We start from the raw sequence: 27,057 nt of genomic DNA on the forward strand, positions 1-27,057 counted from the left end.
TGCTCGGTTTAAAAATAAACAAATCTGCTCCTTGTTTTACATGTATGTTGTTTTATGGCGCTACTGTTTTATGTGCTATTGCTTTAATTCCTTTTCAGCATACGAATGTGTTTTAGATTATGTTTTTCTGATTTTATGGCCTGTTATTTGGATGGTTTTAATATTGTGTGCTGCATTGGCAAAGATGACCTAAATGTTTTGAAAATAAATCAGATACGAGTAAATAACCCTGACATCTAAGGACATAAGTAAATATGTTACCAACAAACATGGAGTCACCGCTGCTCCCAGATTTGTTCTCTCAGGTAAAGTGTGGTTCTATATAAGACAACATTTGATGTCACATAATCACTCTGGGTGTTCTCCATCCCCTGCCTCAAATAATTGGCTGCTGGCACCAACCCACATAAGTAATGTCAGAGGTTCTTGCGGCTACTCTTTAGTAACGACGCTCCACACCTGCTTGTCTTTAAGGTGTTTTTATTGTGCAGTCTATTTACAGTGCAAAGAGTCTGGAAAACATGTCTGCTTAGTCTGAGTCAGAACCTCGCAATGGCTTCTTTCAGTTTCGCGCCCAACCTAACAGCTTGGGAACCCCAAAGCGCCTCCCTCTCATCCTATGGGGTGCCGTGCGCCTCAATTCAGGCATCAGGGGGAAGGGCCGTCCTTGTAACTGCTTTCCCGTCATTTCCTCCCCAGCTGCCTCCTTCTCTACTCGCTGTTGAGGCTCTTCAATGCTGCTAGCACATCGTCCCTCCCTCTCCGCTTCCTGACTCCTGTAATCTGATCTGCTACTGGACTTACTGCTCTGAGAAGAACTCGACCTGATGGGGGGGCTGTTCCCTATAAGCCCTCCCCCTTACAGGTAATGCTTTGGTTAAGTCATTGGTTGGGAACTTTACCTCTTAGTCTGGCCCTCAGGACTCTCCACACACCCCATCTCCTCTAGCCACACCCCACACCAACTCTGATTTGCACTCTTGCCGGGTGTTTTTGCTTACCTGGATTGTGTCCTGGAGCTCTGATTATGCCTCTTCCTCATATAGATGGAGGATGGAGAAGGGTGTGTGAGTGTGGGTAGAAACTAGCCTACCATACACAGGTAAAACATTTCTATTACTATTATTTCAATTTATATACCACCCTTTATCAAAAGATCCCAAGGCAGTGTACAACATTAAAAAACACATTATAGAACACCGATGATAAAAACACAATGAAAACATAATAAAAAGCTGACTGACAGACAGCCTAATAATTAAATACAGTGGTACCTCGGTTTTCAAATGACTCGGAAGTCGAACGTTTCGGTTTTCAAATGCCAAAAACCTGGAAGTAACTGCTTCGGTTTTCGAACACTTTTGAGAAGTTGAAAGTGCCACACGGCTTCCCTATTGAGTTTTCCGCAAGTAAATGCTTCTGGAAGTAAATGCTTCGGTTATCGAACATTTTGGAAGTCGAATGGTCTTCCTTAATGGATTACGTTTGAAAACTGAGCTCACTGTAGTTATCATAATAACTGTCCTCTCCCCCACACTTTCACAGGACATAGATTATTTAAACAGCCATAGGGTAAAGAGGAATGTTTTTGCCTGGTGCCTAAAGACTTGTAGTTATAGCACCAGGTGAGCCTCTCTGGGGAGAACATTCCACAATCAGGGAGCCACCACAGAAAAGGCCAGTTCTCTTGTTGCCACCCTCCGAACCTCTCTGGGATGAGGAACATAGGGAAGGACCTCAGATAACAAATGCAGAGTCTGGGTTGGTTCATATGGGGGGAGGGAATCCTTGAGGTATGAAGCTCAACATCAAAAAAACCAAGATCATGGCCACTGGTCCCATCACCTCCTGGCAAATAGAAGGGGAAGAAATGGAGGCAGTGAGAGATTTTACTTTCTTGGGCTCCTTGATCACTGCAGATGGTGACAGCAGTCACGAAATTAAAAGACGCCTGCTTCTTGGGAGAAAAGCAATGACAAACCTAGACAGCATCTTAAAAAGCAGAGACATCACCTTGCCAACAAAGGTCCGTATAGTTAAAGCTATGGTTTTCCCAGTAGTGATGTATGGAAGTGAGAGCTGGACCATAAAGAAGGCTGATCGCCGAAGAATTGATGCTTTTGAATTATGGTGCTGGAGGAGACTCTTGAGAGTCCCATGGACCGCAAGAAGATCAAACCTATCCATTCTGAAGGAAATCAGCCCTGAGTGCTCACTGGAAGGACACATCCTGAAGCTGAGGCTCCAATACTTTGGCCACCTCATGAGAAGAGAAGACTCCCTGGAAAAGACCCTGATGTTGGGTAAGATTGAGGGCACAAGGAGAAGGGGACGACAGAGGACGAGATGGTTGGACAGTGTTCTCGAAGCTACGAACATGAGTTTGACCAAACTGCGGGAGGCAGTGCAAGACAGGAGTGCCTGGCGTGCTATGGTCCATGGGGTCACGAAGAGTCGGACACGACTAAACGACTAAACAACAACAACATTGTGGTCCTGAGCCATGTAAGGCTTTATAGGTCAACACCAGCACTTTGAATTGGGCCCGGAAACTAATCAGTGGTCAGTGCAGTTGTGTCAGGATTGGTGCTACACGCTCAAACTTGTGCTCATGGCTCCATCCTATTTTCCCTCTGGCTTTACTCACCACTGCCCAGTGGCCCCCAGAACATTGCTCAGAATGGAATGTGGCCCTCAGAGTGAAAAGAGTTCCCCACCTCTAAGTTTGGTGAACAGACAGTTATTAACCTAAACAAGGGTAGAGAGCACCTCATTTTAGTACCCACCAAAATTCAAAGGTCTCCCAACCTGAAAGGCCAAAGAGAAAAGGCAGTTTGATCCCAAATCTCCCTATCTTTTGAGCTGAACTTCCCTTGGGTAGGAAAGTTTCAACCCAACCCTGAAATTCCACACATGCATGGAGGAATGTGGGCTGTCCTCACACTTACAATGAACTTCCACTTCCCTCCATTTTCAGTTTTCATTAAAAGGAAAGCAAGGCATGGGCCTCTTACTTAAAGAGTGATAGGACAGAAGATGGATGGTGGGTGGGGTGGGGTGGAATCATGCAAGTTGTTTTTGATCCAGCTGTTTGATAAGAAATAAACCTGTTCCTGGCTTCCAAGATCCAGATTGAGTATTATACTGTCAAGTATTGGTCACTTAACTAAACTTCATTACAATTATGTAATAAACTAAACAATTTTAAGCATCCCTGGCTACTCACATTTTTTAAAAAAATTCATCTTTATTCATTTTGCAAACATAGAAAAAACAATACATACACACTAAAAAACACATGAAAAATACACAAAAAAAGAAAAAAAAAAGAAAAGAGAAAGAGAAAAATATATATCTAATAACCTCACATAATCTTCATAACATTTTAGACTTCCCCGGTTCCCCCCTCATTGATTCCCTATTTCAATTAATCAAAAAGCAGTTTTCACAATATTAAATGAATGTTAATTAAAATTTCATCTCTACTTATCACCATTCAATTCTATCTATATACTCAAACATATCCTATTAATTGTATCTCCCTTTAGCTTAGATTTTACCAGCAATGAAACTCCATTTTGATATTTCCTCCTCTCTCATAATCTTTATAATCAATCTATTAACAATTCATCCCCCCTTCCCCTGGATCTAGATTCCCCAGATGATTCAGTGAATTCCATATTTCTTACCAGTGTTGGACTTTTCCAATCAATCCAGCCTAAAATCATACAATTAACCTTTTTAACCCACTCCCACCCTTTCAGAAAACTTCCACCAATATTTTTTTAAAAAATTCTGCTGTTTTCCCACTTCTCCTACTGCTTCCCAACACCCTCCTTCAGTCTTCCCAGTTTCTCAGATATTGGTGCTACTCACATTTAGGTTGGCCACTGACTTACAACACTCCTTACCTCCCAGAAGTTCTTTATACCTCCCTCTCTGTGTACTAACCCACGTTGAAACACCGAGATCAGGCTGAATGGTCAGGCTTAATTAATTGGTTACATTCAGCAAATTGGCAGCAAGCATGTTAAATTATACAAATTGCAGGAGGCCAGTATTTTTGTCATTTAATCTAATGAAATATTTTTTTTGATTTATTAGATGCAAATGCCAATCATGGTAAATGGGAACCATTTATTTAAGACCGTGAGATGGAGTCAGTTCTCTGACTTCATGGCCACAGAGCAGGACAGGAGAAAAAAGAGGAGCAAGAGGTAGGGGCTGTTGCCAAAAAAAGGAGGGTTTACATTGCGAAAAAAAGAGGTCAGTTTGCATGTGGTAATTTATATGGAAGGACATGCATTTTAAAATAAGTATAATAATTTAAAAATAAATGCAAAGCATAGTGGAGAAAACACCAAGTGACCAGTAAAACAGGTTTGAAGTCCATATTGTGATATTGGTTTCATAGATTGTGACCTGGCGATATATCACACATCATGAGGTATGTGAGGGCTGGGTGATATGTCATCCAAAACCAGTTTCAAGTCCATATCATGATACAGTGGTACCTCTACTTACGAATTTAATGTGTTCCGAACGCACATTCATAAGTTGAAAAAAAACACTTTTAGTCGAATCCCATAGGAATGCATTGGGAGAAAAAATTCGTAAGTCGAAGCAAACCTATCTAAAAATTCGTAAGTAGAAAAAATCCTATCTAAACCGCATCCAAGATGGCGGACGGAGCTCCATTCGTAAGTAGAAACATTCGTAAGTAGAGTTATTCGTAAGTAGAGGTACCACTGTATTAATTTCATAATTTTTGACCAGGAAACATATTGTGAATCTCTCTCTCTCTTTCTCTCTCTGTGTAAAAATCACAATGTGGGAAAACCTGAAGCCACCCAATGGCTCTACATAGCTCCATCCTTATTTCAGACATTGTGATATATCAATATATCAGGATGTTTAGCTGGTGACATATCATGAAGTTGAAAACCAGATATTGCCCAGCCCTAGTGACCAGTTCTGCCTGCACTTTCTGCTCACCAGGTGCTACTCACTGTTGGTGGGATCCCGATCTCCTTGTTTAATGGTTCTTTATCTCTAAACCATACTCAGACTGGATAAATAGCTCTCCAACAGAGGACACCTTCAGAGAACTGTTCTCTGACAGTCCATCAGAATAGGAGGCCGTCCTTTTCAAAGCAGGACACCTGGTTATCCTAGCAACAGGACTCACCATGAGTCATAAAGAAGTGGTGGGATCAGGGATATGTCACCATGTTATGTCACAATGTTACTGAAGGGGAGGCCATGAAGGCAACTTAAGCAGAAAGGTGAGGTGCTTGCATCATTTAAACAATGACATTTTTAAGGGTGTGATGAAGGGAAGTATCCTAAACTTTGTGGTCAGAGAGGGAGGCCTACACAATGTGACTTTGGTGTCTGATTGAGAGAAGCTGATATGGGGGAGGCAGCAGAGAGAGACATACATGGTTTTTTTGGGGGGGGTCTCATATAAGAAGCTGGACACAACATCTGGAAGAGCTCAATTGGTAAAGCATGAGACTCCTAAGCTCAGGGCTGTGCATTTGAACCCAACATTGGGCAAAAGCAGGTGGTTGGACTAGATCAGGCATGTCCAACAGGTTGATCATGATCTACCAATAGATCACTGGACATCTGCGGTAGATCACTGGTAGATCATTGGCTCCCCCCAAAGAAGGTGAACAACTGTGGCTCCCCTATAAAAGCTCAACATTTTACCTCTTCCCTGAAAAAACTCAACAACTTTGACCCGAACCCTCCAAAAAGGGGGTAGATCACTGGCAGTTTTTAACTCTGAGTAGATCGCAGTCTCTTGGGAGTTGGCCACCCCTGGACTAGATGACCCAACGTGGGGCTCGAACTCATGACCCTGAGATTAAGAGTCTCATGCTCTACCAACTGATGCCACCTTGTACCGCTTTCACACTATTATAAACTTTTGTTTTGTTATGGTCTGATGAGTAGGTACAAATAAATGAATCTGAATCATCTACATGGATATAACACAGGCTGGGATCAATTTCATAGGTGCCACTTCAAAAGCTTTCGAGCCTTTCTCCCTCTATTGGTGTGCGTGCGTGAAAAGACAGATACGCCATTTTAAATAGCCTTCATTTTAAATATCCTTCTATACCAGTCCCCGTCCCCCCCCCAAATGATTGATGGTGATGCAGGAAAGTGAATTTACAACTGCATTTCAACTTCCATGCACTTTTGGTGCTGCCTGCGAACAGATGTTTTCTATCTGAAGCACATTTTTTTAGTCCTCCACCCAGCATTCCCCCACCTCCTCCAGAAATGTACACACTCAAGAATGGTTTCCCCCACCCCCTTCACATTTTGACCTCATCTCTCCATACAGAAGTGTCTCTTCTTGGGCTACAGTGAGCAAACAAGACTTGGTTCCCTTACAAAATCCTCCTAGCTTTCCATGTCAGTGTGCATGTTCATGCCCCTCCCTCCCTGTGATATGCTTTCCACCCTTAGTTGCACTCACTTCAATTTTCTGAGCTTAACGGAGAAGCAGAACTTTTGAAAAAAAAAGAGATGGGGAAGTTGTGCCCTTCCCTATGTTGCTGGACTCCAACTCCCATCGGTCTCAGCCAGCATGGCCAAGAGTCAGGGATGATGGGAGTTGTAGTCCAGCAACATTTGGAAGGCCACAGGTCCCCCTTCCTGGTTTCCAAACAACATTTACAGGGGAGATTTGCAGACCCTCCAAGTGTCCCTATTTTCCAGGGACGTCCCTGATTTAGAGAAGCTGTCCTGGTTTCTGATTTGATCCTTGCATGTCCCGCTTTTCCTTAGGACGTCCCTATTTTCATTGGAGAAATGTTGGAGGGTATGGTAGGATGCCCCTATTTTCACTGGAGGGTATGGAGTTATCCGACCCCCGAGCTGTCTGATGGCAATCCTGTACACTGGTACAGTGGTACCTCGGTTTATGAACACAATTGGTTCCGGAAGTCTGTTCATAAACTGAAGCGTTCATAAACTGAAGCGAACTTTCCCATTGAAAGTAATGGAAAGTGGATTAATCTGTTCGCGGAGTACTTAAACTGAAGCGTTCATAAACTGAAGCAAACTTTTCCATTGAAAGTAATGGAAAGTGGATTAATCCGTTCTAGACGGGTCCGCAGAGTACTTAAACTGAAGCGTTCATAAACTGAAGCATGGGTGTAATTGGTTCCGGAAGTCTGTTCATAAACTGAAGCGTTCATAAACTGAAGCGAACTTTCCCATTGAAAGTAATGGAATATGAATTAATCCGTTCCAGATGGTTCCGCGCCGTTCATAAACTGAAAATTCATAAACCGAGGTGTTCATAAACTGAGGTTCCACTGTACCTTGGTTCTTGAACGGCTTAGTTTTCGAGCAAATTGGCACCTAAACGCCGCAAACCTGGAAGCAAGTGTTCTGGTTTGCGAACGTTTTTCGGAAGCCGAACGTCTGACATGGCTTCTGCTTGAGTGCAGGAAGCTCCTGCAGCCAATTGGAAGCCACGCCTTGGTTTTCAAACGTTTCGGGAATCGAACAGACTCCTGGAATGGATTAAGTTTGAGAACCAAGGTACTACTGTATAGGGAAGTTTTTTAAAAAATGTTTAATGTTTTATTATGTTTTTATATATTTCGGAAGCTGCCTAGAGAGGCTGTGGCAACTCAGAAAGAGATGTGGGGTATAAATAGTAAAATTATCATTATGGAATGGGACGTCCCTGAATTATAAACAAAACATGACATTGAGGACCCGGCATTTCCCTTGTAACATCATTGTACGTTTCATCCTTGAATATATTTCAAAATTATTAGTTTCCCCTATAAAACCTGTTTAGGTGATTGACCGTGTTAAATTAGCAAGATTTCTCTAGAAGTCCCTATTTGATTTTCCCTAAGCATCAGTGAAAGGAGAGGCTAATGAACAAGATTAAGCCACAAAAATTTTTTTTGGGTTGGTTGCTTTTCTATATCTTGCAGATGTAGAGGAATAATTGCATGCAATCTAAAATGGGGGAGTGAGGTAACTGCCCCATATGCCCTCCCCAAATAGTACCCCTCATTTACAGCCTCATTTTTCCTGTGCTAGGATTCCACATTCTTCAAGACGTTTCAGGAAGTATCTTACAGATAGAATAATAAATAATAATAATAAATTTTTATTTATACCCCCCTCCCCAGTCAAAACCGGGCTCAGGGCGGCTAACACCAATAAAATTACAATAAGACATAAAAGAAAAGAAAAGAATTGATTAAAATACAGCTTAAAGTACAATTATTATTTTTTTAGATTTCTAGGCATTGAGTTACAGGAGGATCTGTCCTGGAGTGTTAATACAGTGAAGAAGGCACAACAGAGACTGTATTTTTTTGAGAATTTTAAGGAAAAACCATCTTCCACAAAAGCTGCTGCTTGCCTTCTATCACTGTGCCATACAGAGCGTGCTCACGTACGGTTTATGTATGTGGTACGGAAGCTGTACTTCTCAGGACAGAGCAGGGCTGTGTAGAATCATTAAAACAGCAGAGAGCATTATTGGCTGCTCACTCACCACCTTAGAACAAATCTACACCACCAGGTGCCATAGAAAAGCACTAGACATATCAAGAGATCCAACGCACCCTGGTCACCATCGGGACGGAGATATAGAACTATGCAGGCAAGAACGAGCCGTCTCAGGAACAGTTTCTTCTCTAGAGCGATTTTGGCCTTAAATGGAAAGCCTGGACTTTGAAGTCATCTTATTTTACTTGTTATTTGTATTATATTTACTGTTTTTAATTAGGTTTTGTAATTTTGGATTATGCGGAATGCTTTATCTGAGTGGATGTAGCAACTGAGTAATTTTGTTGTTCCCGCAAGGGGACAATGACAATAAAGATACCTTATCTTATCTTATCTTAATATTAAAATTTAACATTTAAAATGCAGCCTCATTTTAAGTAGAAGGGTTGTGCGTGTGTTCTTTTAAGCTGGTGGGTGGGTAAGGAATCGTTCCACAATAACATTTACTCTTCTCAAACATTTCCACTGATTCCCCCATGCTGACTGTTGCTGAAGGTATTTGCATGTGTTGGCAAAGTTAGCGGAGTCTTAATTCCATGCATGTTTCTAACATTAAAGCTGTATTTATCTTGGAAAGATGCAAATGCTCTGTGTACTCAGTAAACATAAGTGACCCCAGCAGTATGGAAGAGGACTTGCAGTTCAGCAAACGTGTCAGAATGAAACAGCAAGCCCTTAATGATTTATCTGGGCTTCCCAAAAGCTTCAAATAATGCAGGTACTTTCCTGGATGCCTTACCAACTCCCCCAGTATGCTTCTATCTTTTAAAATAAATGGATAGCCAGTAAAATTCTGTATGTGTCTACTCAGAAGTAACCCCTATTTTAAGATTGCATCTACTTCTTGTTCTATAAGCTGCCCAGCAAATGTGTGCAGCCAAATGAACCCAGTAGGAAATAAGCATAACTAAATAAATGGAGTTCAATGGGAATTTCTCCCAGGAATGTTTGTATAACATCCTTCTGGACCGTCTAAATGGCTTGGGAGCTGGGGGCACCGTCATACAGTGGTTCCGCTCCTTCCTCCTGGGCCGTGTTCAGAAAGTGGTGGTGGGGATGAGTGTTCAGACCCCCTGGGCCCTCACTTGTGGGGTGCCTCAGGGTTCTGTCCTCTCCCCCATGCTTTTTAACATCCACATGCAGCCGCTGGGAAAGATCATCAGGGGGTTTGGGCTGGGTGTTCATCAGTATGCGGATGATACCCAGCTCTACCTCTCTTTCAAATCAGAACCACTGAAGGCAGTAAAGGTCCTATGTGAGTGTCTGGAGGCGGTTGGAGGATGGATGGTGGCTAACAGATTGAGATTGAATCCTGACAAGACAGAAGTACTGTTTGTGGGGGACAGGAGGCGGGCAGGTGTAGACTCCCTGGTCCTGAATGGGGTAACTGTGCCCCTGAAGGACCAGGTGCACAGCCTGGGAGTCATTTTGGACTCACAGGTGTCCATGGAGGTGCGCGTCATTTCTTTGTCCAGGGCAGCTGTTTATCAGCTCCATCTGGTACGCAGGCTGAGACCCTACCTGCCTGCGGACTGTCTCGCCAGAGTGGTGCATGCTCTAGTTGACTCTCGCTTGGACTACTGCAATGCGCTCTATGTGGGGCTACCTTTGAAGGTGACCCGGAAACTACAACTAACCCTCGATGGCGCAACTAGACTGGTGACTGGGAGTGGCCGCCGAGACCACATAACACAGGTCCTGAAAGAACTACATTGGCTCCCAGTACATTTACGAGCACAATTCAAAGTGTTGGTGCTGACCTTTAAAGCCCTAAACAGCCCATAGCTGCCAAGTTATCCCTTTTTTAAAGGGATTTTCCATTATGCTGAATAGGCTTCCTCACGAGAAAAGGGAAAACTTGGCAGCTATGAAACAGCCTCGGTCCAGTATACCTGAAGGAGCGTCTCCACCCCCATCGTTCTGCCCGGACACTGAGGTCCAGCGCTGAGGGCCTTCTGGCAGTTCCCTCATTACGAGAAGCCAAGTTGCAGGGAACCAGGCAGAGGGCCTTCTCGGTAGTGGCACCCACCCTGTGGAATGCCCTCCCACCAGAGGTCAAAGAGAACAACAAATACCAGACCTTTAGAAGGCATCTCAAGACAGCCCTGTTTAGGGAAGCTTTTAATGTTTGATGGATTTCTGTATTTTAATATTTTATTGGAAGCTGCCCAGAGTGGCTGGGGGAACCCGGCCAGATGGGCGGGGTATAAATAATATATTATTATTATTATTATTATTATTATTATTATTATTATTATATTGTAAATATTGTATATTATTATTATTATTATTATTATTATTATTATTATTATTATTATTGTATAGGACGGCTCCCATACTATCCCTCTTTTTAGAAATATGGAAGCTGAGAATGAGGGAGTACATAAGGTACACACACATACCAACTCCAGTTGTCTCTGTGCACAAGAAATATATTCTGTAAAATCCTGTGGAATATCCACAAATCTGTGTAAGCTTGGAAGACCTGCTTACAGTGGGAACTGCAACACTTCAGCTCTCAGATGACTCCTTCATGCAAAATCCAGAACAAGTTAACTGAGACCTTGCTTTCCCCCACCCCGAAAAAGGACCATTGGCAGATTTCCCACCAAATATCCCCCACTATTTCCCATTTTATTTACTTATTTTGTCATAGCTGCCAAGTACCCCGTTTCCCCCAGAAAACCCCTGTTTTTACTTACCTTTTCCCGGTGCCCCCCCGTATCACTTCGCCTCCCGTTTTTCTCCGTTATTTTCTACTGCCGGCGGCCATTTTTTTCTTTCCGATTTGCCCTTCTATGGGCACCAAAAATGGCCACCGCCGGCTTCAAAAGTCGCATCTATGCATGTCCGGAAGTGCATAGATGCGACTTCCGTGTCGGCGGCGACCATTTTTTGTGCCCAAAGATGGGCGGAGCGACACTGGAAATTGCGTCGACGCACTTCCTGACATGCGTACAAGCGACTTTCGAAGTCTGCGGCGGCTATTTTTGGTGCCCATAGAAGGGCAAAGCGACACTGGAAGTTACGTCGACGCAACTTCCGGTGTCACACGGCTGCCGGTCCCGGATTCTGCAGTCCGGGACTTGGAAGGTAAGTATTTTGTGGTAGTCTCTGTTTTGCATGCTTCCTTCCAGTAACTCTGGCAGCTGGTGACACACGTATTGTTCTGCTTTCCTTTGGATCACATCACTGGGGCCGAGAGGGGGAATCTTATCATCTGGGCATCCCAGGGCCTCCCCACGCACTGCTCTGGCTTGTGCCCCCGAGAGGTCACTTTGGGGCTGCTGACACAGCAAAAGCAGCCCAGGAGGCGGCAGGTACGAGTTAGCCATCTCTGCAGCCACAACAGGTGCTGTGAATTGGTTTGACTTCACCCCTGGAGGCGCACTCCATTGTCTCTTGAGACAGGTGGATGCCAACAGCAGTACTGTGTTCTCCCCTATGGTGCTCCAGAATGATGCTATTTACAGTGGTACCTCAGTTTTCAAACGCCTCCGTAGTAGAACGTTTCGGAACTTGAACGCTGCTTCCGTTTTGAGTTTTCCGTATTGGGGCTTTGGTTTTGAGGCTTCGGTTTTCAGTTTTCGAACATTTCGGAACTCGAACGGACTTCTGGAATGAATTACTGTATGTTCAAAAACCAAGGTACCACTGTACGACCACCCTTTGTTACCGTCTTTGCTCTTCCTCTTCCTCTCCCCACTCCCCTAATTGTTCTCTGCTGCACTCTTATTTCCCGTAAACCAGCTTTATGACAATCAAGCAGTACAAAAATCTTGTGAAATAAATCATTGTGAAACAAATATTTCAAGCTCCGTGGGCATAGCTGCCAAGTACCCTGTTTTCCCCGGGAAACCCCCGTTTTTACTTACCTTTTCCCGGTAGCCCCCCGTATCACTTCGTCTCCCGTTTTTCTCTGTTATTTTCTCCTGCCGACGGCCATTTTTTCTTCTTTCTGATTTGCCCTTCTATGGGCACCAAAAATGGCCGCCACCGGCTTCAAAAGTCGCATCTACGCATGACCGGAAGTGCAGCGGCCATTTTTGGTGCCCATAGATGGGCGGGGCAACACCGGAAGTTGCGCCGACGCAGTTCCGGTCATGCGTAGAAGCTACTTTTGAAGCCGGTGGCGGCCATTTTTGGTGCCCATAGAAGGGCAAAGCGACACCGGAAGTTACGTTGACGCAACGTCCGGTGTCACACGGCTGCCGGTCCCGGATTCTGCAGTCCGGGACTTGGAAGGTAAGTCCGTGGGGCAAGGATCTGCCTTTTTGCACTGATGGTGTAACAACATCGTCATTTTTTCCTGAACCTTAATCCGTACATGTTCACTCCTTGTGTTCTAGGCTTACAGACACTGAATGAGTGTTTGGAGAGAAAACGCAAGGAAACCTCTGTAGCTCTTTCTGGGCTGTGCCCCTTTACCTACATTGTAGGCTAATTGCAAGGCCCTGATATGTCCTCGCACGGAAGGCTGTGCAAAAGGTGAACATGCCAACTGAGCAAAGAAATGAATAAATCTGCTCTCTTCCATTACATTTACGAGGCCGTAGGGAAATCCCCGTCAATGCGCACATTATATTTCATTATGCAAATATAAAAATCTTCCGGGTTTGTTGCCTCTGAATGTTGGCAGGTATGAAGGGGATTTAATAGAAATGAGGAAGTGGTTCTCACCAATGAAGTATATTCTGGATTGCTTGCCACCCCTCACCCTACACTGCATGTAAAAAAATGAACGGTAAGCCCACTCAGGGTTTCAAAACAGCTGCAGGAATTTTCAAGGCACAGGCTTGTTTTGCCTCCCTGGCGTTTGATCCACCACCTTGCCCCTGGGTTTTTGCTGTGAGCGTTTCTTACCTAAGGTCTTGTGCAAGCGTTCATTGCTTCCGTGTTATGTCAGTGCCTTTTGGCATTCTGCGAGATTGGCTTTGCCAGAACGGTGTTGCAGCTCGAAAGCGTTACTCCTCTGTAGCTGACCGCAGCTTAACTAGGAATTGAATTAATTCAGATCTGTATGCCAGGCAAAGGTGACCCGAGATGACTTTGTTTGGAAACCAGCACAAGGGTAGCTGAGCAACCTGTGATATAGATAGAAAAGAGGGTACCAGAGCTATAAAAATCCCCATTGTTGCAATGGGAGGGGGTTGTGTGTGTGTGTTTTCTGTATATTGTAGGGACTGGTGCAAATCCAGCTCGACTCTCCACATAAGACTACTCTGTGTGATCCATTTCAGCAAAAGCCAGGGCATTCTGTACTGGAAGTGGGAGGCAACATTTGCTTTCATTGCAACAGCACCCCAAAGTGCAGCATGAGCTGCATGTTAGAATCTCTTTCTTGCAACCTGATCCTCTATTCAGAAGCAAAATAAAAAAAAATCCATCAGTAGCACCTTAAAGACCAACTAAGTTTTTATTTTGGTATGAACTTTCGTGTGCACGCACACTTCTTCAGATACACTTGAAACAGAAGTGTCAGACTCTTATGTATATACAGAGAGTGGTGGGTGGTGGGTGGGAATGGGTGATGGGCTGATGGGAGTGGTAAACCTGTAGATGGCTGTTAACGACTGCTGATGACTGCAGTTAGTCCTGGGGGAAAAAAGCAAGGGCTGAGGCGCTAAAGAAAGCTTGATCATGCATAATGAGATAAGAATCCGATGTCTTTATTCATCCCAGGTGGCTCCATGGTTTTAAGCTTGGTAATGAGTTCCAATTCAGCAACTTCTCTTTCCAGTCTGTTCCTGAAATTTCTCTGTAATAAAACAGCTGCTTTGAGATCTTGTATAGAATGTCCTGGGAGATTGAAGTGTTCTACTGGTTTCTCTGTCTTATGGTTCCTGATGTCAGATTTATGTCCATTTATCCTTTGGCGTAGGGTTTGGCCTGTTTGTCCAATATAGAGAGCTGAAGGGCACTGTTGGCATTTGATCACAATGGTTTTATTTAAACTTACTTTGAGATTACAGTCTTAGTCAAGCTAGAGTGTGACAAAATGAAAATGCTGGAAATGTGTGTGTGTGTGTGTGTGTGTGTGTGTGTGTGTGTGTGTACATCAGAGACTTTGAAGTCTGGTACCCCCCCCCCGCCTCTCGCGCTCCGCCCTACAGCATTGTGGTGGCACCCCCTGCAACCGTACCAATTACGCTACCCTAAAACCACCTCTGCCAGGGGCTGGGAACTCTTTTCAGGTTGAGGGCCACTTTCCCTTCTGGGGAACCTCCTTGGGGGCCATGTGCCGGTGTTAGGGTTGCCATGTGGTCTCTTTTTCCAGGACATGTCCTCTTTTTCAGGGGGTAAAATTTGAGACAAATTGCATTTGTTTGCTTTGAATGGCCATCATAGCGTCCTCTTTTTTTCCTCTTCAAAATATGGCAACCCTAGGATGCAAAAGTGGCCTCTTGGACCATGCTCCTGGCCAGAGCCTAATCTGTATCAGAACGCTGCAAGGAGACTGTATTCTGCTGGAAAGACAACATACCACAACTCAGCTGGTAAGATGCTTCTGAGACAACCGCAACCTGGACATGATGGAATTCGCCATTGTCTGTTGCTTCTCCCCAGGCTGATATGTTTTAGGTCAAGCATCCCCAAACCTCGGCCCTCCAGATGTTTTGGACTACAATTCCCATCTTCCCCCGACCACTGGTCCTGTTAGCTAGGGATCATGGGAGCTGTAGGCCAAAACATCTGGAGGGCCGCAGTTTGGGGATGCCCGTTTTAGGTCATCTCCTCCTTGGAGGGTAACAGAACAAGTCACCATACAGCCCTATAAGGGTCTAGTACCCTTTGAGGAGCTGGCTGCGTATTTCTCCAAGGAGGAGTGGCCTTTTCTGGGTCATGACCAAAAGACTCTGTACAGGGATGCAAAAGTGGGCAGAACGATGAATGTAAATTTAACTTTGTACGGTAGGCTAATTTCTTTTCTCTCTCTTTTTGAAACATTTTTTATTTGATTTTACAAGTGTGAGATTATAACAATACCAAATACATATCCCTATTTAGAGATTTCTCCAAATCTCTAGACTTCCCACCTTCCCCTCCATGGGTCCTATTATCATTTCGGCATAGTCCAACAGCTTAGTCTGCCATTCTTCTCTGGTGGGGACTTTGCCTTCCCCCCCCATCTCTGGGCAACGGTAGGCTCATTTCTACACACACTCACACACTCCTTACTGTCCTCCAGTCAGAAGAGCAAGAGGCGTCCGAGTTGAAGGACACATTCAGACCAGCACCAGGGTTTGAAGTAGGGCTGCCTAGGGACAGTCTGGAAGGTTAGATAGAGAGGTCCCTGCACCAGAGGTCCCCCCCCCCCCCGATATGCATAGCTAAGTCACCCGGAGACGATACCATGAAATAGAACTGAACTTGGCTGGGAAAAATAGATCTCCTGACACACCAGCCCCCTTACACAAACAAGAAAACTGGCCTCCTTCCATTGAGCCTCCTGTTATCAGTCCTCCTTCCTTGCCTCCGGCACTTGCAAATGATGCAATGTGCTTGCTTTGTATGTCAAAAAGACTAATAATTATGATTAACATCAGACAATTATCTTGAACCAAAGAGTCTTTCAAAATAGGCTTATCTCATTATGCTACCGATTATTACCGTAGTCTTTTTTAAATAGCTCAACAAGGTTCTAGTGTTCCTGTCGTCCCTGAGTGGCTATACTGGCTGGGGCCTATGGGAGCTGTAACCCCAACACCATCTATAGGACCACAGGCTCCCCGATCCTAGTCAGCGAGGTAATAAAACCCCCGGCACAATTTTTTTCTGGGAAGGGAACCGTCCATGAAAAGCCAGCTATGAATTTGGCTCTGCTAGCAGGAGAAGGTAGCATGGCAGGTCATTCCGTAACATTTCAGCGGCTGAAAACAGAAGGATGTTGGGTGATCTTCTTTTTTTCCTTTTCTTTTTCTTTTAAAAGATATTTCATGGTGTTTGAGCAAGGTCTGAGAAAACATGCCTGCCTTGAGGCCTAAGCCAGAAGCCACATTAAAATAGAAAAAAGAAAACAAGCCCTCCAGAATATAATTTTGGAAAACCTCAACATATTTTTGGAGGCAGGCTCAGCTCATGGTTTTGGAACATTTGAGAACAGACGTGCTGCAGACGAGGGCTGTTTTCATTGGGATTTCGTGGTACCTCCAATTCTGTATTCAGCTTTAAAGCATATGATCCTACAGGAATTCCCCATATAACCCATGACGGTATGCCTTTATCTCTGCCTGCTAACCCCAACCCTCCCAGACTCCAGCATCAAATTAGAGACCAAGTGTCAAGGATATAGGAGTGCCGTAGACTCCAGCAGAGCAGAAGTGTGAATTCACATCGAGAAATGTTTTGGAAAATAAATGCTTGGCATGGACTCTGGGCATTTGCTAGGTGGCATTTGCTAGGTGAGATTTTAACTTTGCCACTGTCACGGTCTGGTTGGCGGGAGGTAGCAGGCCCGCCTGAGGACATCAGGACCGGGGGCAAGATGGTGGTGTGGAAGCAGGAACGGAGTCCGGATGGTGCAGGGCTGAGGGTCCAGCAGCAGGCAGTGGCAGGGTCAAGGAACTGAAGGTTGGGAAGCAGGGCGTCACGGAGACAAGGGCCCGAGGGTCAAGGAGCTAGGCGGAGGCGAAGGTCTGGGAGTTGAGGAGCAAGGCGTCGGCCCAGCGAAGGGTCAAGGGTCAAGGTCCAAGGAGCAAGGAGCAAGGAGCAAGGCTCAAGGAACAGGAGGCCAGATGCAACAAGGCAGAGATCGCATTGCTGTGGCAAATAGCTGAAGGGAAATTCTGGGCTTTTATCCCTCCCAGCTCTTGCCACCAGGTGCAGTGAGTTATCAAGTGGCCTCACCTGAGTGGCCACTCTTTGCTTCTCCAGCACAAGCTGAGGCAGGCCCCAGTCCTGCAAAGCACTACAGGCCCCAGAGCCTGACTCCTGCCCATACTCCTGACAGCCACTTCCTACCTTGCAACATCCCCCCTCACCCCCTAAAACATGCTCAACCTCATCAGAACCGTTTGGGATGTGGTAGAATTCCTGTGTATGCCAAAAATATATTCTGCGTGCACAAACTCGTACATTATACAGGCGTACCTTGGATCCTGAACTCCTTGCGAGTCGAACGTTTTGGCTCCCGAATGCCGCAAACCCGGAAGTGAGTGTTTGCAAATGTTCTTTGGAACCCGAATGTCCAACACAGCTTCCGATTGGCTGCAGGAGCTTCCTGCGGCCAATTGGAAGCCACGCCTTGGTTTTCGAACGTTTTGGAAGTCAAACGGACTTCCAGAAGCGGGATATCAAACGGACTTCCAGAACGGATTCCGTTTGACTTCCGAGGTACCACTGTATAGTGCATTTCTATCCCACCAAGGAACTCAAGATAGCATACATAGCAACTCCCCGTTTTATCTCCACAACACTCCTGTGAAATATCTTAGGCTGAGTGATATTGAATGACTCAGGGTCACCCAGTGGACTACATGGGTGAGTGAGAATTTGAACCTGAGCAGGCTTGGTGGCCACTGTCATCCCTTTGTTGCTGCTCCAACCTCCTCTCCAGTTGCAGTTTCACTTCCTCCATCCACATTGCAGGCGTCACCACGACTTCCTCGTCTCCTTCTCAGCGGTGTGCCATCTGTCTGCCAATAGCAGGGTGGGATGACAACCAAGACGAGATGGAGCTGCCCATTGAGATTGGTGTGTGTTTGTGTTATGAAGACACACCTAAACCCCATCCACTTCAACACCCTGTCCTACATGTGTATAATAATAAAATAATAAAACAACAACAACAACTTTTTATTTATATCCCACCCTCCCCGGCCACAACTGGTCTCAGGGCGGCTAATCTCAAAATAAAAATACATTAAAACATAAAGTTCAGCAATCGACTGAAATAGAGCTTAAAATCGGATTAAAATCAAATAAGATCAGATGGCAACGCGCAAATTATAACTATAGGGGTTGGGAACCTTAGGTACTCACCAGGCTCAGCTATTTATATGAGCCGGTGAGAAGAATTAGAGAGGCCTCTTATATGCAGGGTCTTGTAAGAGGAGAGGGGTCAGACTGGGACCCGACCAAAGGTCTGGAGGAACAGCTCTGTCTTGCAGGCCCTGCAGAAAGATGTCAAGTCCCATAGGGCCCTGGTCTCTTGAGCCCCGGAACCTCCAAGATGTTATTGATTGCAGACTGTAAGGTTCTCCGTGGGGCATACCAGGAGAGACGGTCCCGTAGGTACGAGCGTCCCAGGTCGTATAGGGCTTTGAAGGTTAGAACCAGCACCTTAAACCTGACCCTGTACTCCACCGGGAGCAAGTGCAGCTGATGTAGCACTGGATGAATGTGGTTCTGCGGTGAGAACCCCATAAGTAGTCTTGCCACGGCATTCTGCACCCGCTAGAGTTTCTGGGTCAGCTTCATGGACAAATTACAATAATCAAGCCTGCAGGTGACCATCGCATGGATCACAGTGGCTAGATCAGGGCGAGAAAGGTAAGGAACCAGCTGCTTAACACGGTGGAGATGGAAAAATGCCACCTTTGCTGTGGCTGTAACCTGCGCCAGTTACTTGTCATCAAGTTCATCTCTACACCATGCATTTAAAACACAAGGCTTCCCCACATGAAACTTGGGAACTGTAGTTTCCCAAGGATGCTGGAATTGTAGCTTAGTGAGAGGAGACTACAATTCCCATAATTCTTGGGGGGGGGGGAGCTGTGTGTTTTAAATATGCATTTAATATCTTTTAAATATTAAAAGATTCCACAGGGGGTGATGCACTGGGACAACCGATCTCAGTGGTCACGGGTAGGAGGAGGAGTTACGCTAAGACCAGACCATGTCATTACCGAGGAGGCAGACTTAGTCGTTGTCTGAGGACTATCCCTGCCTCCGGGTCTGGTCCTGACCGGACGGATATTGGAATCAGCAAGGGATACCCACATGACCTGAAGGTGCTGCTGTGCAATGCCAGGTCGATGATGAATAAGACCACTGCCATTCACGACCTGATTGTGGATTGAAGATTTGACCTGGCATGTGTGACAGAGACCTGGTTGGATGAAGCCGATGGGCCCGTTCTTGGCGCTGCTTGTCCACCAGGTTTCTCTTATGCACAGCAACCCAGGCCATCTGGGCGGGGAGGGGGGGTTGCAGTGATTTTTAGGAAGTCATTAGTTTGCACCAGGCGTCCTATTGGTAAGACGGAGTTTTCTGAGTGCATGTTCTGGAAGTTGGGCAATAGGGGCAGTACAGGATTCCTTTTGGTGTACCGACCTCCCCGCTGCACCAAGGATTCCCTGCCCGAGCTGCTTCAGGTCGTGTCGGATGTGCTCCTGGAGACACCTAGCTTGGTTGTCTTAGGGGATTTTAACATCCATGCCGACACGACCTTACAAGGAGCCGCTCGGGACTTCGTGGAAAGCATGGCCACCATGGGGCTGTCCCTGAATAAGTCTGGCCCAACTCATAGCCGCGGACATGCCTTGGACTTGGTGTTCACCTCTATGGATGTTGGTGATCTGACATTAAGTAAAAGCGAAACAAAAGAAGTGCCATGGTCAGATCACTTTCTGGTGCAACTGGACTTCTCCGCAACCCTTCCCCTCTGCAGGGAGGTGGGACCGATTCGGATGGTCCGCCCCCGCTACTTAATGGATCCAATTGGCTTCCAGAGAGTGGTAGGGGATGTTTTATCCCATGTCGATGGCCTTTCAGCTGATTCCCTGGTGGCCCGCTGGAATGCGGAGTTAACCAGCGCTATTGACTGTCTGGCTCCGATGCGCCCTCTCAGATTGCATGGAGCCCGGACAGCCCCGTGGTTTTCCCCGGCGCTGAGGGCGATGAAACAGTCGTTGAGACGGCTAGAGCGCCGGTGGCGGAAAACTCATTTTGAATCAGACCGGACACGGGCTAGAGCTCAACTTCGAGCCTACCAAGTGGCAATGGCGACGGCGAAGAGGACCTTCTTCACCGTCTCCATCGCATCTGCAGAAAACAGCAGCAGGAGACTCTTCCAGGTGGTTCGCAATTTAGCGGAACCACCTGCTCCATCCGGGCCCAGTACGGGCCACATGATCTCCTGCAATGATTTTGCAAAGTTTTTTGCAGATAAAGTCGCTCAGATTCGGAAAGAGGTAGACTCCACCGTGGGGGCAGGGCCGGGGCAGGGGAGTGCTAGAGTCCTGTCTAGTCAAGTTTTGTGGGATCAATTTCAATCTGTTACCTCCGAGGATGTGGACAGGCTGCTTCGACGAGTGAAACCAACCACCTGTCTCCTTGATCCTTGCCCATCCTGGCTTATAAAAGCTAGCCAGGAAGGGCTGGGCGATGGGCTTCGCGGGTTGGTAAATGCTTCTCTCCATGAAGGAGCCTTCCCAGACCCGCTGAAAGAGGCGGTTATTAAACCGCTTCTTAAAAAACCATCTTTAGATCCGGCCAATATGGCCAACTATCGCCCAGTCTCAAATCTTCCATTCTTGGGCAAGGTGGTTGAGCGAGTGGTTGCTGAACAACTTCAGGCACGCCTGGAAGAAGCGGACCATTTGGATCCCTTCCAGTCAGGATTCAGGCCTCATCATGGGACTGAAACTGCCTTGGTCGCACTGGTCGATGATCTCCGGCGGGCTAGGGACAAAGGTAAGAGCTGTTTCCTTGTTCTGCTGGATCTCTCAGCGGCTTTTGACACCATCGACCATAACATCCTTCTGGATCGTCTAGAGGGTTTGGGAGCTGGGGGCACTGTCATGCAGTGGTTCCGCTCCTTCCTCCTGGGCCGTGTTCAGAAAGTGGTGGTGGGGGATGAGTGTTCAGACCCCTGGGCTCTCACTTGTGGGGTGCCTCAGGGTTCTGTCCTCTCCCCCATGCTTTTTAACATCTATATGCAGCCGCTGGGAGAGATCATCAGGGGGTTTGGGCTGGGTGTCCATCAGTATGCTGATGATACCCAGCTCTACCTCTCTTTTAAATCAGAACCAGTGAAGGCAGTGAAGGTCCTGTGTGAGTGCTTGGAGGCGGTTGGAGGATGGATGGCGGCTAACAGATTGAGATTGAATCCTGACAAGACAGAAGTACTGTTTGTGGGGGACAGGAGGCGGGCGGGTGTGGAGGACTCCCTGGTCCTGAATGGGGTAACTGTGCCCCTGAAAGACCAGGTGCGCAGCCTGGGAGTCATCTTAGACTCACAGCTGTCCATGGAGGCACAGGTCCATGGAGGCACTGGTACGCAGGCTGAGTCCCTACCTGCCCACTGACTGTCTCTCCAGAGTGGTGCATGCTCTAGTTATCTCTCGCTTGGACTACTGCAATGCGCTCTACGTGGGGCTACCTTTGCAGGTGACCCGGAAACTACAACTAATCCAGAATGCGGCAGCTAGACTGGTGACTGGGAGCGGCCGCCGAGACCACATAACACCGATCCTGAAAGACCTACATTGGCTCCCAGTACGTTTCCGAGCACAATTCAAAGTGTTGGTGTTGACCTTTAAAGCCCTAAACGGCCTCGGTCCGGTATACCTGAAGGAGCGTCTCCACCCCCATCGTTCTGCCCGGACACTGAGGTCCAGCTCCGAGGGCCTTCTGGCGGTTCCCTCACTACGAGAAGCCAAGTTACAGGGAACCAGGCAGAGGGCCTTCTCGGTAGTGGCACCCACCCTGTGGAATGCCCTCCCACTAGAGGTCAAAGAGAACAACAATTACCAGACCTTTAGAAGGCATCTCAAGGCAGCCCTGTTTAGGGAAGCTTTTAATGTTTGATGGATTTCTGAATTTTAATGTTTGATGGATCTCTGTATTTTAGAATTTCTGTTTTGTTGGAAGCCGCCCAGAGTGGCTGGGGGAGCCCGGCCAGATGGGCGGGGTATAAATAATAAATTATTATTATTATTATTATTATTAAATGTATGGTGTGGATGTGACTCAGCTCTGCTTGCTCTCAAACACAAATCAGCCTAGGAGCTCTGTGTATTACAGTATTGTTTTAACACATGATTTCTATTAGCTTTTCTGTTTCAAGTGGGGCAGATCAGGGGCAGGAGAAAAGAAGCCAGTGAGAGATTTCTGGGTGATTTGCAGTAGATCAGCCAGGTTTCTGCTTAATGTGCACAAATTTGCAAAACATTTGTCTCTCATTAATATAATACATTTTGTGTGCCATTTCCACTAATTATGATATATGCCCATTTTCACTAATTATGACACTTTGCCCTAATATACCCTAATTTTTGTACAGCTTACTTGGCTGGAGAACTGTGTTGCAAAATTGGGAGAAGTGCCAGTTTCAAAGAAACTGGGTGTGTTTCGATTAGTGCATTGTTTCGAAAAGTGCAAAGTAGGTATGTTTGCTGTTAAATGTGAACAGAATGGAATTTCTTCCCCAATCCCTAGATCTGTGGCACCTGAGGCAAGGCAACAGAGTGAAAAGAGCACTTGTCTGAAAGCTTCCAGAGATGTAAGGTCAGCTGAGCATCCTTGAACCTGCAGTGCACCCTGAACCAGGAATAAAGGCCATAAGCCAAGGACGGGGAATCTGTGTCCCCCCACATGTGGTTGCACTCCATCTCCCATCAGCCCCAGCAAGCATAGTCAATGGGCAAGGATGGTGGGAGCTGGAGTCCTGCAACATCCCTGCACTTACCTTCCAAGTCCCGGACTGCAGAATCCGGGACCGGCAGCCGTGTGACACCGGAACTTGCGTCAATGTAACTTCCGGTGTCGTTTTGCCCTTCTATGGGCACCAAAAATGGCCGCCGCCAGCTTCGAAAGTAGCTTCTACGCATGACCGGAAGTGCATTGACACAACTTCCGGTGTCGCCCCGCCCATCTATGGGCACCAAAAATGGCCGCTGCTGACACCGGAAGTCGCGTCTACGCACTTCCGGTCATGCGTAGATGCGAATTTTGAAGCCGGCGGCGGCCATTTTTGTGCCCATAGAAGGGCAAATCAGAAAAAATGGCCGCCGGCAGGAGAAAATAATGGAGAAAAACGGGAGTCGAAGTGATACGGGGGACCACCGGGAAAAGGTAAGTAAAAACGGGGGTTTCCCGGGGAAAACGGGGTACTTGGCAGCTATGTCCCTGCAAAAAGATATCAAATGGGGATTCAGACTGTGACCAAGACCAGCAAGAAACATAAGTCCGGTTTCGTTTGGTTGTTTTAACTGGCTCTTGGGGCCCTTTAAAAGCTCAGCTGGTTGATGTAACATAAGTCATAGGCCAGAGTATTAAAACCTTCCTGGGCAGATTTATCCATTGGCCAAGGAAGAAACTCTTGTTTATCTGTCCTCAGCCATCTTGCCTTGTCTTCACTGTCACCCGACTTGACATAAACTTCATGGAAGATCAGCTACTATCCATGACGGCAATGTTGTACCTCCACTGTCAGAGGGAGTATGTCTCTGAATACCATTTGCTGGGAATCACATACCTGAACTTACCTTTCATGTGAACGGTCATCTCTCCAACAATACCCGCTTTTGTATTCTTCCATGTTGCCACCCGCAAAAGAAATGCCTGTGTTACGTTTCAGTTTAAGTGCATGTTTATGTTACTACCTTTTCATTGGTACTTAATTGAAAAAAATTCAATAAACAAATATTTTTTTAAAAAAACAACCCCAATGGGGAGTGTGCTATTGCACTCAGGTCCTGCTCATAGACATGTGCAGAGGGTGTGTGTTGTATGGAGTGGCAACCCAGCTGCCAGGATCCTCCTGAGGACAAATCACGGTTGCCCACAGTTGTGACTCTTCACCTTTAGACAAAAAAGCTTACAACCATGAACGCTCAACCCTCCCCACCACGACCCATAAAATGTAGGAGATGTGGTAGAAATCTCTCACATTTGGGCAGTCAAACCACAGAAGCCACAGAGCTGGAAAGTCGAGGGGGGGGATAATGTCCTTTATGATTCAGTATGAGCATGCATTCAATAAATGTTCACCTTTAAAAAAATATCTAGAATGAAATGTGCTTTGCATGCCTCTAGCCTTGCTTGTGGGCTTCTCATAGGCATCTGTTTAGCCACAGGATGTTGGATGAGATTGGTCTTTGGCCTGATCCAGCAGGCTGTTCTTAACTGGGACTGAAAGTGAGCAACAACTAGCACCCGATATATTGCTTTCCGCAGTATATCTTCTTACTGCTCTGATCCAGTTCCCTTCCCTTCTTCCTTTGAGCTACGCTCATGCATGTGGCATGAGCTCAGCCTAGAGGAGCAGCAATGTCTTTCTTGTCTCTCATTTAAAATAAAATGCAAAAATTGACAGCTCACTTTATCATCTCAGTGTCTCCAGACCTTTCCCTCCCCACCCCATATGCAAAGCAGAGAGAGGTTTGGCGGAGGACAGCCAGAGCTAACACACAATGTGCCTGCAAAGAGAGAGAGAGAGAGAGAGAGAGAGAGAGAGAGAGAGAGAGAGGGAGAGGGAGAGGGAGAGGGAGAGGGAGGGAGGGAGAAGGCGCCTGCCATCAATTGCCTCCATCGATGGGAAAACAAGAAATCTGCTCTCTTGACACTGAACCTGTAGGGGAAATCACAAAAATATACACCGCCGAGGGTTTTCTTTTCTCAAGGCTCATCCAACCGCACGTTTATGAGCAGAAAGGGACTACTTAGAATAACACCAAGTAGCATTATAAACATGCAAACTCATAATAAGCGACCAGATGCAATTTTAACCAGCATGTGAAAGTACTGCAATATTATTTCCCCTTCAATACACAGAGCCAGTCTACACAAATAATCAGCCATAAATACATACAAAAAAAGAGAGAGTTATATACGGCCTCCTCGAGGGCAAGGCCGTTCACTATAAATGTGAAGCTCCTTGCGGAGATCACCAGGGTGGAAAGAAGACTGTCAGCCATGCTAAAACTTCTCGCAAAGATCTGTGCCAGAGGGGTGGGGAGGGGGGACATCCCATGTCTCCTTGCTAATCATGGAATGAGATGGAAGCTGTTAGGAGCCTGTGCAGTTCTGACATCTGCTGGAGAGAACCAGAGATTCCCAGCCATATGTCATAAACCCAATAGGTCTGGTCACTAATGGGGAGTCGCTTTTTCCTGAAGCTCTCAACCGAGGTGACTTTTCCTGCTGTTCCTGGGGTGCTCTGTAATTCTACCATTCCACATGAAGCAAAAGCAAAACATTCTTCCCCTGGAAGAGAACACCCGGCTGCTAAAAAATATATGCAAATCTGAACAAATGAGCTTGTTTCACACAGTTTGAATTGCTATAACCCTGATTAGTTTTGCAGGGTTGTTGTTGTTGTTTTAAATAACAGTAAAATATAAGACCTTTTGATCTGCAGGATTTGGGAGTAAAGGGAATAAGCTTTGTGAAACTAGGAAGATTTGCAAGGGGGAACCAAAAGTTGTGGATAAGCAATTGGGTAAAGTGAAGAGGACCTAGCCCACACAAGGCAAAGCAATGGACATCATTATTGTAAGGTTGGGGGATAAACTGTGGTCCTCCAGATATTGCTGGACACAAACTTCCATCAATCCCAACCAGCATGGCCAACGATCAGGGGTGTCAAGACCTACGTGGAGGGCCATAGCTTCCCCATCCCTAGACTAAAAAGTTCAAATGGGGGGATCCTTTCCAAAATACATATAATTTGGGGGTGGCAGCTGGGGGAGTAAAAATGCACTTCAGATAGAACAGATACAAAAAAGACTGAAATGGAATTGGCACTGGCACTGGCAGGAAGAGGAGGAGGAGGAGAATGGAGGAGGAGAATTAATGCTATGATCAAAGGAAAGAGCCAGTACTTTATACTGAATTTCTGTTAGCAACAAAAACCATAGCTGCCAAGTTCTCCCCTTTTTTAAGGGAAATTCCCTTATGCTGGATAGGCTTCCTCGTGAGAAAAGGGAAAACTTGGCAGCTATGACAAAAACCCAGAACAGAGCAGAACTTTCTGACCCAAAAGTATGTGCCATGAAAATGTGAGTTTTCATGATGTTGCATTCTGTAGCTATTGATTAAAAACAAACAAACAAACAAACAAACAAACAAACAAACAAACAAACACCGGTTCTTGCCTGGTTAAGATTGCCAGATTTAAAACTGGAGAACATTCAGGCACCCTCTGCATCAGGGGTAGTCAATGTAGTGCCCTCCAGATGTTGTGGACTACAATTCCCATAATCCCTGATCCTTGGCCATGACAGCTGGGGCTGATGGGAACTGCAATACACAGATTCTGGAGGGTGCCATACTTACTCCCCCTGCTCTGAATTCTCCATTGCGATAAGAGGTAATGCGGACATGGCCTCTCCTGCCCCTCCCCTCCCCTCCCCAGCCCTGTCATCCACCCTCATCTGCAGGCTGCAATAACTGATGGGGTCTTCAGGTGTGCCATGCATCAAGTTGGTGGTGCTATGTTTGCGTATTATGTAGCGACTGGGAAGCAACAGGCAAGGGAATCTGTGACTGCCTTGTCTCTTGATGCATTGAAAGATTTAATGGTATATGGCTGTTCCCCAGCTTTGAAACATA

The sequence above is a fragment of the Zootoca vivipara genome, chromosome 2 (assembly GCF_965207765.1).
Source record: "Zootoca vivipara chromosome 2, rZooViv2.hap1.1, whole genome shotgun sequence".
NCBI lineage: Eukaryota > Metazoa > Chordata > Lepidosauria > Squamata > Lacertidae > Zootoca > Zootoca vivipara.